The following is a 16,368-nucleotide window of genomic DNA, read 5'->3' on the forward strand; positions in this document are numbered from 1 at the left end:
AATAATAACCCTAAACTAAATACAATAACAAAAATAAATAAAAAAATTCAAAGCTTAATATTAAAATATATATTTATCTCGAACTAAATAGTGTGTCTATAATAGTAGGAGGATATTATTGTAATTATGGTTGTAGGAGCATTAAAGTAACTTTGACCAATTATGATAAAAAAAAAGGTATTAGTAATTATGTTAAAAAATGTATTATAATAATTTTAGTTAATTATAGAAAGAATGGTATTACAGTCAATTTGAATACATATCATTCAATTATCAAGTAATTAAAAAGGGCATTATGATCATTTCCAAAGGGATAACTTTCATATAATTGTATGAATGTTAAAATTTAATATGTAATTATGAAGTAATAAAAAAGTTATTTTTGTAATTATAGTAAGAAGGTATTATAATAATTTTAACGAATTATAATCTAAGAGGTATTTTCGTAATTATGATATAAGAGATATTATAGTAATTTTAACAAATGATAGTGGGAGTGCATTTCCATAATTATGGTTGTAAGGTCTATATTAACTTCGGCTAATTAGTCATTATGTTAAGAGATACATTATAATAATTTTACTTAATCAGCATTATAGTAATTTTGGTTAATTGTAATAAAAGATGTATTTTAATAATTATGTTAAGAGGAGTATTATAGTAATTTTATTTAATTATAGAAGGAGGGCCATTACATCAATTTGGATGCATGCTATTCAATTGTCAAGCAATTAGAAAGGCATTATGATCATTTCCAAATAGATCACTTTCATATAATTGTATGGATGTTAATATTTAATAAGTAATTATGAAGTAAGAAAAATGGTATTTTCATAATTATGGTAAAAAGATATTATAGTAATTTGGGTAAATTATAATTAGAGGGGGTTTTTTGTAATTATGGTAAGAAAGATATTATAATAATTTTGGTAAATGATGGTAAGAAGGCATTTTTCGTAATTATGATTGTAAGGGTATTATATTAAGTTTAGTCAATTATGGTATAAGGGTATTTTTGTCATTATGTTAATATGAGCATTATAGTAATTTTCTTAATCAAAAAAAGTGGGGCATTACAAATAATTTGGATGCATGTAATTCAATTATCAAGTAATTGAAAGGATATTATGATCATTTCTAAGGAGATTAATTTCATATTATTACATAGATATTAAAATTTAATGTGTAATTATAAAGCAATCAAAATGGTATTTTTATAATTATGCTTAAAACGTATTATAGTAATTTTGATCAATTATAATATAAGAGGTATTTTCATAATTATAAAACAAAAAAAGTATTTTTTTGTAATTATGGTTAGAGGGTATTATATTAATTTTAGCCAATTATAATATGAGGGTTATTTTCATAATTTTGATAAGATGGATATTATAATAATTTGGGCTAATTATGGTAAAGGGGAAAAGAAAAAAAAAAACACACACACACACGCATGACATACAATTAGCATCAAGTGAGTTTTATAAAAAAATTAAATCTAAAAAATATTTTATTAAATATTTTTTAAAATTTAAATACGAAAAATGTTAAAAAAAGGTAAAAAGGAAAAATAAAAAAGTTTGATATAAGTGGATTTTAAACGCAAAAAATAAAATTTTTAAAAATCTATATAATTTTATAATTCCGAGAAGTATTTAATAAGTAATTTTTTTTTAAAAAGTAAAGAAACAAAAAATAAGTAAAACCCAAAAAATAACACTCGATAGTCATAGAAAACAAGATTATAGACCGTATATCATTCAAATGTGTTCTAAAGAAATTTAAAAAAATCTTAATTACTTTTTTATTTAAAAAGGAAAAATAAAAAATGGGTAAAAAAAAGCAAAAAAGAAAATTTACTATAAGTGAATTCCACATATAAAATATAATATTTAAAAATATATAATTTTTATATTTTAAAAAAATTAATAAATGTTTTTATAAGAAAAAAAAAAAAAAAAAAAAAACAGACGCTCTAATAAAATGGTACTATGTTTCGTACATTATTGTCTGACCACCTCTTTTTAAGAATGAAATATTTTATCTTTCTATTAATTCTCTTTCTTTCAATCATTTACCTAATTCATGCGACAAAACTTAAAACTTTGAAACTCAAAATTTTTTAATAAATTAAATATTAATTTGATTTGATATATTTAAATTTTTATTTTTAAAATATTTATAAAAATTTAAATTTAATTGACACAAAAAATAATATGGTATATATCTTAAAATGTAATACTCTAATAATTTATTTATCTTAATACTCAATAAGAAATTCGTTTTATTTCTGCTAATTAATAAGTATTCAAATTTTTATTTTTCTTTCAAAAAATGTTTTTCAAACATGTTCAAGAGATTTTTTTGTTGTTTAGGACCTATAAGCTCATTACATCGAACTTTAATAAGAGTAATTATGCTATATGGTATGCAAATGTCACTAAATTAAGGTACAACAATGCTCCATTCACATGAAATAATTAAGAGCTTGATATTAAGATATTGAATTTTAACTTTTTTTTTTTTTCTAATTTGACGGAGGAGTGACTGACAAAGAAATCTTTTAGTACGGATACAGGTGGTGGTAAATGTGTCAGCAGTCATCTATACAGCTACCAATAAAAGAAAGCATAAACAAATAGTATTTATTTGGCAACAACAAGCATTTTAGAAGAAAGAATAGTATGATCATTTGGTCCATATAATTATTATTAAAGAATAAAATCTAATAAATTTAAAATTTTAATTTTAAGATATATTATTTTTATATTTTTTGATTGTTAGTTTCGATTTCTTATATAAAAAAATTAACCTCATAGCAAAATATATATATATATTGTTGCATCTTATATTGGGAGTGAAATTATAAAAGGAAAAATCCAAAAATATGTCACAAGTACATTTTATTTATTTCATTTTGACTTGAACAATATTTAATTAGATTGATAGGGACGTACGTACGGATGTTTAATTAAGTAAAGATATTTATTAGTCATTTGAGTTGTTTTTGATTTTTTTTTATATAAAATTTTTAAAATTTACTCAAAAATTTTAAAAAAATTATTATCGACGCATTAAAATCAAACTCCTTTAATCAAGTCAAAGTTTAAGGTGAATATTATTTATGAATTTATATTTGATATATTATTAGTGAATCATATGATAATATTTTATAAAAAATTAATTTTACATATATTTTAAAGATTAAATATATTACTTTTTAATATTTTAAGATTTTGAAATTAAATTTTTTATGAAATTTCATTGTATAATTGACTAACAATAGATAATATATATACACTGACAGTATATCAAATATAAATTCTATCATTTATTATTAAAACCTTAATTTTAGGATTAAAATCAAATTGTCAAATACTTTGCAAGAGAGTTAGCTATGCTAACATTTTTAGCAATAATTAAACATGTAACAAGCTTTTAATTTGATGATCATTAACTCTTTCAATTATTATCACAAACGTTGTCATTAGTCAATAAAACTCTCCAAGAAAAAAACAACAAAACCAAAAGGAAAAAGTACAACATCGGCTACACATACGAAATTAAAGGATTATCATATATCATATTAATATATATTTAGAAAAATTAATAAATTTTTACAATAATTAAATAAACGTGTGACAATAATATTTTAATTTCATTTATAAAATTTAAAAATCTTATCACAAATGTATGAAAATTTGGGGAAAAATCTATTTATATTAGTGTAACTTTTATATTTTTTTAATTTTTGGATCAAAATTAAGTATATGACTTTTTTCATCCTAAGATAAATATATATATATATATATATTTATATATAATTTAAACTGATATAAGTGATCTTACTCTAGAATCAATAATACTCATAAAATCAAATGGATTTCAAATCATGGATGTAACTGAAGTGGGATATTGAGGATATGACGAAACATACAGGTAAGAGAGTAGTATTCAGTCATAAGTTTCAAAAGAATCAAAGCACCTTGTGGTTGGTGTTGAGTGCCCTTATTTTGTTCAAATATTTATAGCTTACAACTACATATATATATCTTCCACACTTGAAAGAGAAAGTGTCTGCCATTATTATAGAATTTCAAGCCTTTACTAGCCTCCTTAGAACCACAAAACATCTGTAAATTACAACTATATATATATATATATATATATATATATCTTCCACACTTGAAAGAGAAAGTGTCTGCCATTATTATTGAATTTCAAGCCTTTACCAGCCTCCTTATAACCACAAAACATCTGTAAATTGTTAGGTATAAACATAAACGAGTCTATTTATATAGGTATTATAGCACATGGAAATATGATGGATCCCCCAAAGCAAGTGATATATAAGGCAGTAGATAATGACATTACATACCCCATATAACCCTAGGAGTTTATATTTATATGTGATGACTTGTTCGTATATAATGAATCAGATATTATTATCTCATTAATAAATAAATATAAATTTTTATAAATATTTAAAATATATATAAAAACTTGATTTTAAAAAAAAATCATCAACAAAATAATATTATTTGATTAACTAACTATTGTATAAATTTTATATATTAAGTAATATAATAAATATAAACTCTTGTAGATAAAAAGGTGGAGTGCTTGGGATAGATTATTGGCTACAGATCATTGTCAATCCTAAAACAAAACTCCTAGCTAGAAGAAAATTAGTTCAAGTGGGGGGAAAAGTTGAGGAAGTTTCTTTTACTAGCTATGTCTTGAAATAGATTTTGGGACTTGGTTTCAGACTTGTTCCTTTATATACTTTCATCTTTGTTTATGACAATGACTTTTCCACGACCATTGGCATGTCAAATGCACATGGAGTGCTGGTGCTGCATTTATGCGCATGAATTAAAAGATAGGGTTTCAAAGTGATTGTTAGATTAGCCATGATGTGACATGAGAAACAAATCAAGTTAATTACATATGGTTGGTTAAATTATATATTTTTGCCAAAAATATTTACTTATATTCATAATAAAAAATTAGAAATTTAAATCATATTTACCGTAAAAAGAGTAATTAGTGGCATAGGAAAAAAAAATTCAGCGTGGTTGTATATTAATTTGCCTTACATAAGCTCATATTTATATCACTGTACTATAAAAAATTATATTAAATCCAAAAGTTTTGAATATTAAAAAAATTGAGTAAATTATCCAAATACTTCAATAAAAAAAATTATTACAATGTGTTTATTTCATACAGTCATGCCTCTAATATAACCTTCGACGAATTTTCAAGTTGATTAAGTTGCACATAGTTTTCTTTTTCTTTTTTTTTTTGAAAGGCAGAGATTTTATTAAGTTGTGTATAGTTAATTATTACTTTTGTTTTACCTTTTACTTCTAAAAACAAAAAATGTATTTAGATACAAAAATAAACAATTTTAATAAGTAAGAATTAAAAAGTAATCTGTAAAAATAATAAAATATATTATTTTAATTTTATATAAAATAATTATATTTAATTGTATATCATATTTAACATTGCAATCAAATATTAACATAGGTATGATCATATTTATAATACAAAGATATATAAAAAAAATTTAGATTTTTTTTCGAAAATTGCAAATATGCTCATTGTTAATGAAAATTGTACTTATTTCAACCTGTTCGAGACTAAAAATATTCATAAATCAAGTCATATTAAGTTTGTTTTAGATTTTTTAAAATTTTATTCAAGATTTAACTAATTTTATTTATTTAAGTCGTTATTTTTTAAATTATTATTAAAATATTATAAATTTATTTTATATTAATATTTTAAAATATCTTTTAAAATTAAATAAAATATATTTATTAATAAAATAATATTTCAAACTACATCCAACTAAACCAAAGCTTCAAAATACCTATAATAAAAAGCTCAAACCAAATCAAATTAAACTTAAAAATTAGATGAATAATCCGATCTGTGAATAAGTACAATAAATCTCTTGCTACCATTTTAACGTTTACCTAAAAATAAATAAGTATAAAAACATAGAATCCAAAATGATAATAGAACTATTTTAGATGTCCATACGGAGGAAAATGTCACATTGACAGAAGCGTTTTTGTATTGCTTGTCGATTGATTGTCTGATCATAATTTTTATGGAGAAAATAAATTGAAGAAACCTAGAAAAAGCAACACAAATTCATGCTTACCAAACTTCCCAGGTAGAGTTTCTGACTTTCACGTAATAGATAATTGCAAATCACGTGGTAAATCTCTTTTTATACCCCCTCTATCTTATATCTTGTCCCTACTTGCGAGCTTAGGCTAGCCACCAAATCAATTTCTCTTGAGTAGGGCGGCGAAGGAATGTTGAGATAAACTGAAAATTTTTGGTATAATGCAAAATTTTGATTTAAATATTTAAGGTGATATTTGAATTTTAAAATATTTAATATAATATATTAATTATACATTTATTAATTAATATTATATTTAAAAAATTATTTATTTATTTATTATGTATTATAATTATTTAAAGATAATTGTATTTAAATAAATTTTATATTAGATAATAAATTTATAATTTAAATATTAAATTAAATTTTTTTAATAATTAAGTATCATATTAAAAATTTTACTATAATTTAAGAATTATTTGAAACATTACACCAAAATTTTAATATTTAAAAAATTAAGTCTTGACATCTTTATGTTAATTTTTTTTGAAGTACTAAGTTTATATTATATAAATTGTTTGCTATATATTATTGAAAACTAATGATTTTTATAAATTTTTTGATAAATATATATATTGTTGAAAATATGTTTATCGATTTTTAAAAAAAAAAATCATTTGTCTCCATTTTTTCCCCTCTTTCATTGTTCCCCATTAACCTAATGCATGGTTGGTTAAAAAATAAATCGTTTTATTATCTTTCTACTTGTAAATGTATATTTTTTCCGACATAACTTAGAAGGAGAAAATTTTAGAAGTCAATAAACCCAAAAGCTGTATGTTGACTAAAGCTTAGTATTTTCAAAGATAATTATCTAAATTCAATGAACTTAATCATAATACGATCATGGTTTGAATAATGATCAATATGACCAACAATATTTTTACCTTCTTTGCATTTTCTTCTTTCCAATGGCGATAAGAGTTTTAATCAGTTGTAAATTTATTTAAATTTTTTTTGCAAAAATAATGTTATATCGATTCGAGCATGATGTCAGGTGATTTCATTATTATCTTTATAATGTCTAATCAGTTTATGATTTGAATACATGTAACCATGGATGGAGTACCGGGATAAACGTACCTATTGTAAAATACATATCAAAAACCAAATTGGGCTTTGATTTTCATTAAGGACCGGCCTCCTAAACTCTGTTTCATCTATTTGGGCTAAGGATGAGTATCATATATTGCCCTTTCATCGGAGACTGGGGGTTATATTTACATCTCCCCCGCCTTCCTTTTTTTTTTTTTTAATTTATAATCATAAATTTAAAATTTTTTTCATTAAAATTCAAATTTTAATATTTCATCAATAAATCAGTATATTTTTCTTTCGAGCATACGAAAGTTTTATATTTCATATGAATGCGTAACATTGTAAGTGGCTTGGTCTCTTAGGCTCTGTGCCATTCAAGTTAAACTAAAGGCTATATTTATACACATAAAGATTGAAGTAATTAAGAAAAAATTTGAATCTTCTCCTGAGGTTTTAAATTATCTGATTTTAATTGAGATTTTGAGTAAAGGTTTATGTTATCGTACTATAATTATCAAGTTAAAAATTAGGCCCACAAGATCTATGATGGGGGTGATGGGAATCTGTGGCCCCCCAAGCTTGATGGTGCTTTTAAAATGTCTGACATGACACTTGCTATAGACCCAATTATTCTAGATTTAATTCTTCGTATTTCTGTAGCTTAGAGATCTTTTTGGTGGAACCCCAATTGATTTTTGGATCCCAACCACTTAAATTATTTCGTCCGCTCTTTGTGCTAAATCTCTATTGGGAGGTTCAGAAATTGGCATGTCACTTTCAATCTATTCCGTTGAATCAAGATTTATGAGGTTCATAAATATCAAACAGTACGTGTAAATTTCCCCTTTCCTAAAAAAAATAACAATATGAATTTAAAATTGAAAATTTTAAATTTTTTAAATATATTTAAATAATTAACTTGTATATATCAACTAAATTATAAACAAAGAAATAATTGAATTATTTTTTAAATTCGCATTATAAAATATAATTCATTGCTGGGTATTATTAAATAATAATCTAATCTAAACTTTGAACTATATTATAATACTTCAATTAATCAATTGCAAATAGTCAATGAAAAACCTATGGATTTTTATTTTAGATAATATATGGAATTTAATTGTGTAGAGAAAGGCCAAAAAAAAAAATTTTTTTGAGTGTTGCATACAATTACATCATGTACGCCTAGTAAGGGTGCAATTGCAACTAAATATTATAGAGGATGAGATCATTTACTTTAGGACTTTGCTTGGAATGGGAATGAGAGATGAAAAAAGTGAGAGGATCGAAGGATGGGTAGTTGGAATGGAGAAAAAGTGAAGGAAACTAAAACAACTTTTCGCTTTCCATTATTTGTTTGGCACTAAATATAACAAGTTTCTCCATAGTTTGGCAGAGTTTGAAAGTAAAACTTAAGAAAACAAATTTCATAACTTTTTACTATTTAAATACCTTTTGTAAATGAAGATATATATATATATATATACACAGTTAATTTAAAAAAAAAAAAAAAGCTTGATAACTTACATATTTTGATTTCTTTCTTTTTTTAATTGTTTTAGATTTTTTTTCTATAAAATTATTAGTACAAGAGAAATTACAATCATACAAATTAACGTTCTTGGAGACAAAGGGAGTAACGAAAAAATGGGCAAAAACAGAAAGGGAAACAAACTTTAGTTTGATTTATACTTCCTTGCATTTAGTTCAATTTTTATATGTATCAATGAAATAAAAGTACTTTATGAAAATCCAATAGAGATAAATTTTAAATTAAATTTTAAAAAGGGGAGACTAACAAAACTTCTTAATCACTTCTTGCTTTAAATATAAATATTTTTACTTTTGACTTGAAAGTTGAAACTGTAAGGGTAAAATTATAAAAAGGGGAGGATGGAAATGTACAGGCAAAACATGATAAGAGTGGAATGTAAGTGGATATGTAGGGAACATGATAAAGAGTTAATAATTAAAAAAATGGGGTAATTTCTATTCTCCTAATTAGTTTTTAGGACCTTTTAATTTAAAAATGGTTCTACATACGCCACTCATATTTCTCGACACCCACAACATTTAAAAAAAAATACATATATAAAATATCAATTTTATTTTTTAATAAATTATAATTTTATCATTTTTACGTCTCATGTTTAAGGAAAACGATTTCAACGAATTTTTTTTTTTACCTCATTCACACTTCGTTCATCGTTTAAGGTTCTCATAAATTTATTTATAAGAATTTTTAAAGATTCTTAGAAATTTATTTTTAAAAAATCTTTAAAATTTTTGAAAATAAATTTTTAAAAAGTACAATTTTAATGAAAAAACTTTAATAAAAATCATAATTTTCCCATGATTTTCGATCAAACTAATGAATAAAAATCTTAAAATCTTATGAAATATTAAAAAACTTGTGATTCAGGATTGGTTCGATGATTTTAAGATTAAATTTATATTTAATTTAAATTGTGAGTGAGAAAATGAAGAAGAGAGTGAAAAGAATATGAAAAAAAATGTGATGTTATTGGGATGGAGTGTATTTAAAAAAAAATAAAGAATTATATTTTAAATGTGAGATACATGTAATAATGAGATGTAAAGAGTGTTTTTGTGGGTGTAAATAAAATTTTCCTCAACTTAATTAAACTTTGTACCCTTTGATTTGTACACCTATTTAATTTTCTGATGTCAATAATTTATGTCTTAAGTAATTCAAGCCTGAGCTAATTAACTGAATAAAGGAAAGCTTTACAAGGAACAAACAATCAGCTAGGGCCCCAAAAGATTTGATGTTGGATTTCTTTGTTAATGGGTGTTAATGTCAATATAATAAGTAAACAATATTTTATGTAATTGGCCGATCAACTAGCAGGGACAAAAATTTGCCACTTAGAAAACCTTGTTTTCTTCTTAATTTCCTTTCTCCTGATTATAATATATATTAATCCAAATTTAAAACTGCATACAGCTAGATATGCTCTTTGATATGGCCATCAACGCCCATCATGGGGTTATTATATTATTATTGCTTGGCCTAACTTAATTTGTCGTCTTTTTACACTCTTTGGTCTCCTTCTAGACAACATTTTGTCTTTTTTTGCTTTTAGCTATTTTTTTTAATGTGGGAGATGATTAAATGTTTTAGTTAATATTAATTTAACTTCATGCAAACAGACTTTGTTCTACATTGTTTAGACCAAATCATAAGCCTTTTGGAAACATAACGCCTGTTTCTCCCTGTTTGGTGAGCAAGAAAAATGTAATGTAATGATAACATAATTGATGTCAATAACTTTGATTTTCACACCTTCCTACAAGGCAAAGATATGCAAATATGTTGTACATCATGATCACAAAATTGAAACTGAAAATTAAATTAATGGAGGCCAAACAAAACAGCCAGAACCACGAATTTAATTAGAAAGAAAATTATTTCTTTATAGGCCATACAAATCTTTTTGTTTTACAAAGGAAGTCATAACATAAAAGATAAAAAAAATGATTGCAAGTTATGGGAATCAAATTTTAAATCTATTGAATATTATTTTTTAAAAATATTTATATAAATTAGTTGAATTAAATTTTGAGTTCGACTATAAACCTAAATTTTTTTATGCTAAATATAAGCCAATTATGTAACTTACTAATTATATCATAAAATTCAAAATTAATCCTAATTAAAGATTAGATGCGATCATTTTTAAATTTTAAGAAATAGTATTCAATAGGTTTATAATTTAAAATTTAATATCTACAAACTTTTTTCCTATTTTAGATGACGATCTTTTTTGTATTAAAAAAATTTTAAATTCTTCTTATATATAATTAAATGAAATATTGACATGATTTAAAGTTGCTTATGAAATTTAATTATATTTTTACTTGTGGTGTGGAAGATAATAATCTCGGACAATACATTATTTTAATAAATTACTTGCACACAACGTTATTAGTTGTATACATGAAAAAAGAGTTATAAAAAATGCAACAAAAGCGAGAGAAAGTTGTAACAACTAGCTAAAGTTTATGCTTCTTCATGATAAATGCTGCGACCTTAAGGTATATCTATAGTTATAGATTGATCAAGCTTAACACATCTCTAATAACAAGCTGAATATATTATCCTTTTAAATAATTGGAAAAAAATTGGAACAGTGAACAACTTAATTTCACATCCGCTGTCGCTTGATCAGTGTTGAAAATTTTGGACCAAATTGATTGGTCGAATCAAGAATCATGGCATGTTGAGTTCAATCTAGGGAAATTGAGCCAGTCAAAAAATAATATATGTGAAAGTTGATTATTATTTTTAAACATTTTTTGTAAGTAACAAGATTTAAACTCTTAACCTTTTAATTAACTTTTTAATTGTTAGTTAAAAATCTAAGTATTTAATCATTTTTTTTTTTTATAAGTTCATACCATATTTAATATACATATCAGAAGAATAATATATATATATATATCTCATAACAAAATCATACTTTTTTCAAAAAATAAGATCGAGATTGAACTGACCGATCGAACTGAAAATTGTAGCACCATTAATCCAATCTCTGATTTGATTTTTTTAGTCAGCGCCTAACGGTACGCTTCTCCCATCACGAATTAGGTTCTGATGTGGCATGATCCATATCATACCACGTCACTAGTGTAGTACCGGATATAAGCCGGATAACTGGTTGGAGGGAAGGACAAAATTTATTTAACTAAATTTTATTATATACTTATTAATTTCGTTAAAAATAAAAAGAAAAACTATAAATTAATTAAAAAGAAATAGATCATTAAAACAAGATATCATTCATAAACTAATTAGTCTGAATTATGCATGTTACTAATTAGAAGAATTGCATATAATCGTCGTATTACTTGTATTGATAACGTTTAAAAACTTTATCAACGATATAATGCAAGTAATAATCCTTTTAAATTCTCTGTGAAATTAAAAAAAAAAAACTCCATCATTAATGTATAGTATTATTTTATATCATTGAATTACTTTTTTATGTTATGTAATAAAAAGCTAATAATATTAGATTTTATTACTTTTACATGTATTTGTTATTAAAATATTTGTTTTTATTTAATGTAACAAGAAGTAATACGTATTATATTATGATATCTCTACATTTATTTGTCATCTAATTACTTAATTTATCGTATCGTTGCTAAATTTTATTACTTTAACAATTATTGGTTGTCAAATTATATAATATTTTATTTGATGTAATAAAAGTAATATTATTAAATTTTTTATTGTTACATTTATTTATTCTTTATTACTTTAATTTGTTATTCTAGATAATAAAAAGAAATATTACTACTTTTTGTTATACTTTTATTTTTATATCAAATTAGTTAATTTGTTATTCTAAATAATAAAAATTATATTACTCGAACCTATAGTTATAATCACACGATTTATTTATTTATTAACACAAAATTGAATTATTACTTAATATTATGTTGTTTATATTTATTTATTAAAAACATTGTTTTTTTGTTATATAGAGAATGAAGACAGTTGTAACCGGCCAGAACCTTAATTACGGGCAGCTCACGAAAGGGGAGCTTGCGCTATAACTTCCCGGATTAAAAAACCAAACAAAAGAAAAATGCACAGCCCTAGGCCTCTACTAGATATTTCGTACAGTATGCATGGAATTGCCTTATTATAAACCTATAGCTATAATCTATAAGGATGCCACATTCCTAGCTAGGCAATTTCGATCAAAAGAGACTTTCAAATGAAGTGAAATGAAGCTCACAACAAATGGATATTTCTTTTAAGTTAATATTTTCTTCTAATATTGAAAGGAATTTATGTAAGCTCATTAAAAAAAAAATAGTGCAAAGAAAATCTTGGAAAAGGATATAAAAGCAACGTTTTGTATTCTTTATTAAGACTTTTAGTAAAAAAAAAAAATCAATTGATAAATTACTTCTCAATGAAAATAATTGTTTGTAGTGAATATTTGCGTTTTAATACCGCAAATTTCTTAAAATTTAATCACAAAAAAGGTAAAATAAAAAAGAAAATACAAAGGGAAAAACAAAAATATGTAGTTTCAAAATGCAGCACTCGTGAAAAAAATTCAACCCTTTTGTCAGGGAAAAAAAATTTGAAAAAGACAGGAAGGAAGAACCATTTCTCCCCCATTTTCAACTTCTCAGTAAGCATCATAGAAACAATTCATGATAGCAGATTTGAAAGTGAAAACTGGGGCACAAGATCATGAGTGCCAAAATTTGGTCATGGTTCCTTTTTTTTTTTTTTTTTCCTTTTTAAAAAATGGGTGGCGATGAATGTACAATTATTTCTATGTTACCTCCCAAAAGCTTAAATTTAAAAAAAAAAAAATGATTAATTGAATTACAACTCAAAAACATTAATTCTTCGTTTAAACTTATAATAAAATCGAATTATTTTAAGAAAAAAAATCTAAGAGAAGAGAGGTTTTGTATCTAATAACCGCAGCAATATATATGTGAATTAATTTTGGTAAATATACATGCACTACGTACTACGTTAATAGATATAATAATTGGACGAAATCTTGTGAGATTTCAAATTTGATTTTCCTTTTAGTTGTTCAAGTTTATCTATATTTACTGACTTGATTTTCAGATATATTTGTGTTTCAGCAGGTGGGTTGATCCACTTGGTTTGAGTTAGCCTTTGCATTTTGACCGTACTAAAATATAAACTAATTGCCATATATTGTACCAAAAAAACTATTAAAAAATTTTAATTTTTTTACCCATTTTTATTTAAAAATTTTTAGGAATTTCATGGTTAAAAACTTAACATAAGTCTGCTCGTAAATTTGCTGCAATTCCCAATTCCAAAAGTCTTCACCGATGGGACCTCATGATGCTGAGCTTCCAGTCATTGACGTATAAATTCTGCTCCACGAATAGTTGCAAGAATTTGTTTGGTATATAATTAAGAGCATATCAATGCACTTTTGGGAAGTGACTATATAAAAGAAATTAAATGTTTTTGAAGGGAAATAAAAGCTCCAGCAATTGCGTATTCCATTGCTTTTCTACGGCAAGAAAAACAGCAAATGAGTGGAAACACAATATCCTTATCTGCCAATATATTGTGTATGTCATTAACACAAATCCCATATCACCATTCATTCCAACAGATAAGCTACAGTTCCAACTTTTCGTGGACAATGACTAATTCTTGATTACATTTCTTAAAGACAATTGTTTTGTAATAAAATATTAAAGTAATTGAAAACATATGAACATGATAACAATGGCAATGGGATCAATTGTGTTTGGTAGAATTATGCAAATTGAGGTTAGACATGTTGCTAAAGCCTAAAGCAAAGGCTTTTGGGCGCAGCACAGCAATGAATATTCCACAATATACACTCCATTTCTTTCCTATGGGGTTGGGGTGAGATTTCAGAGTAAATTATTCATCACTGACCCCAATAATTGTGACAAGGCAATTATCAAACACACAATATACAAGTCAAAAGACAGACCAACAATTGATATGAGTAAATAAATAATATTATAATAATGAAAAAAGAAATTTGTGACATCCGAATGGTTTTCCAAAAGAGCTGCTGGTGCTTTATTATCAAGTATAATCCACAATTTAATTGAAAGATAAGAGTAAATGGAGTAATAATTTCCTAAATAGTAGTTTGTTTTGGCAGAAAAGGCAATGCATTATAAAACTTTCCACTCTTCCTCTTTTCTTCTTTTACACTTGACTTGAATCAGGCACGCCCCGACCCCTATACTCGATTTCTCGGTAGATTATGACCAGATAAAATGAAAATTTTTTATCATGTGATATTCCGTAAGAAGTGAAATAGGGAATTTAATTTTTTTGGTACAAAGAAAGCAGTAGTTTTAAGGATAGTGGAAAGAATAATGGAAAGGATCACATATGTTGAAGATTTAAATTTATATTTGTTGGATACTAAGTTTTATGTGATATTTGGTTCGGCAAAATTCATAAATTTTTTTCTAAAATCTTGATAATGGGTAGTTAATTTTCACATTTGATTCAAGATAATTTGATTATGAGAGAAAATGACATATTTTTAATTGTACCCAAAAGTCTTGAAATTATAAAGTCACCTTTTTATGTGTTATTTTAGGATTCCAAAGAGAAAATTTGTTTTATTTTTAAAATTGATGTGAATAAAAAATTATGAAATAATCATTATCCTTTTAAAAAATATGTATCAGAACTAAGTTATAAGTTTTTGAATAATTTTTTTTTTTATGTTACAATTAAGGCGTTCAGCATAAAAAAATACTTTAAATAATCATTTTTTGTTTTTATAAATAGATTATTTAAGATGTTTTTATACAGAAAACGCTTTAAATAATTTTTTTATATTTTAAGATTTATTGTTTAAGGTTAATATTTTTATAAAAAGATTAATTAAAACGTTTTTGTATTAAAAAAATACTTTAAATAATCATTTTATATTTTACAAATAGATTATTTAAGTTGTTTCTGTATAAATAATTTCCTAATTTTTTAAAAGAGACTATTTAAGATATTTTTGAATAAAAACGTCTTAAATAATTTCTTTTAATTTTTTAAAGAGAATTATTTAAAGTATTTTTTATCCAAAAAAAAGTCGTAAATAATACCACAAAAATTTTTTAAATGCATTATTTAATTCGTTTTTGTCTAGAAACACTTTAAATAATCTTTTTATTTTTTTAAAGAACATTATTTAAGACTTTTTTTTTTATCTAGAATTGCTTTAAATAATACGCTTTAAAAAATAAAAAAAATTACTTAAAATGTTTTTAATTTAGAAACGTCTTCAATAATCTCATTTATTTTTTAAAAAATATTAAAAATTATTTAAAACTTTTTGGTTAAAAAACACTTTAAATAATCTTCTTTAAAATAATAAAAAAAATTATTTAAAATATTTCATAACCAGAAATGACTTAAATAATCTTCAATACTTTTTTATTAATGATATTTTATAAATAAAAATATTTATTATAAAAATATTTATTTTTTTTACTGCTAAAGACATAATTTGTCATTTGAGTATTTATTATTAATAAAAATTAATTAAAAATTTACCATCATATACATCAATACGATTATGATAATT

The sequence above is a fragment of the Durio zibethinus genome, chromosome 14 (genome assembly GCF_047325235.1).
Source record: "Durio zibethinus cultivar Kanyao isolate XHJ-2024 chromosome 14, ASM4732523v1, whole genome shotgun sequence".
Lineage (NCBI taxonomy): Eukaryota > Viridiplantae > Streptophyta > Magnoliopsida > Malvales > Malvaceae > Durio > Durio zibethinus.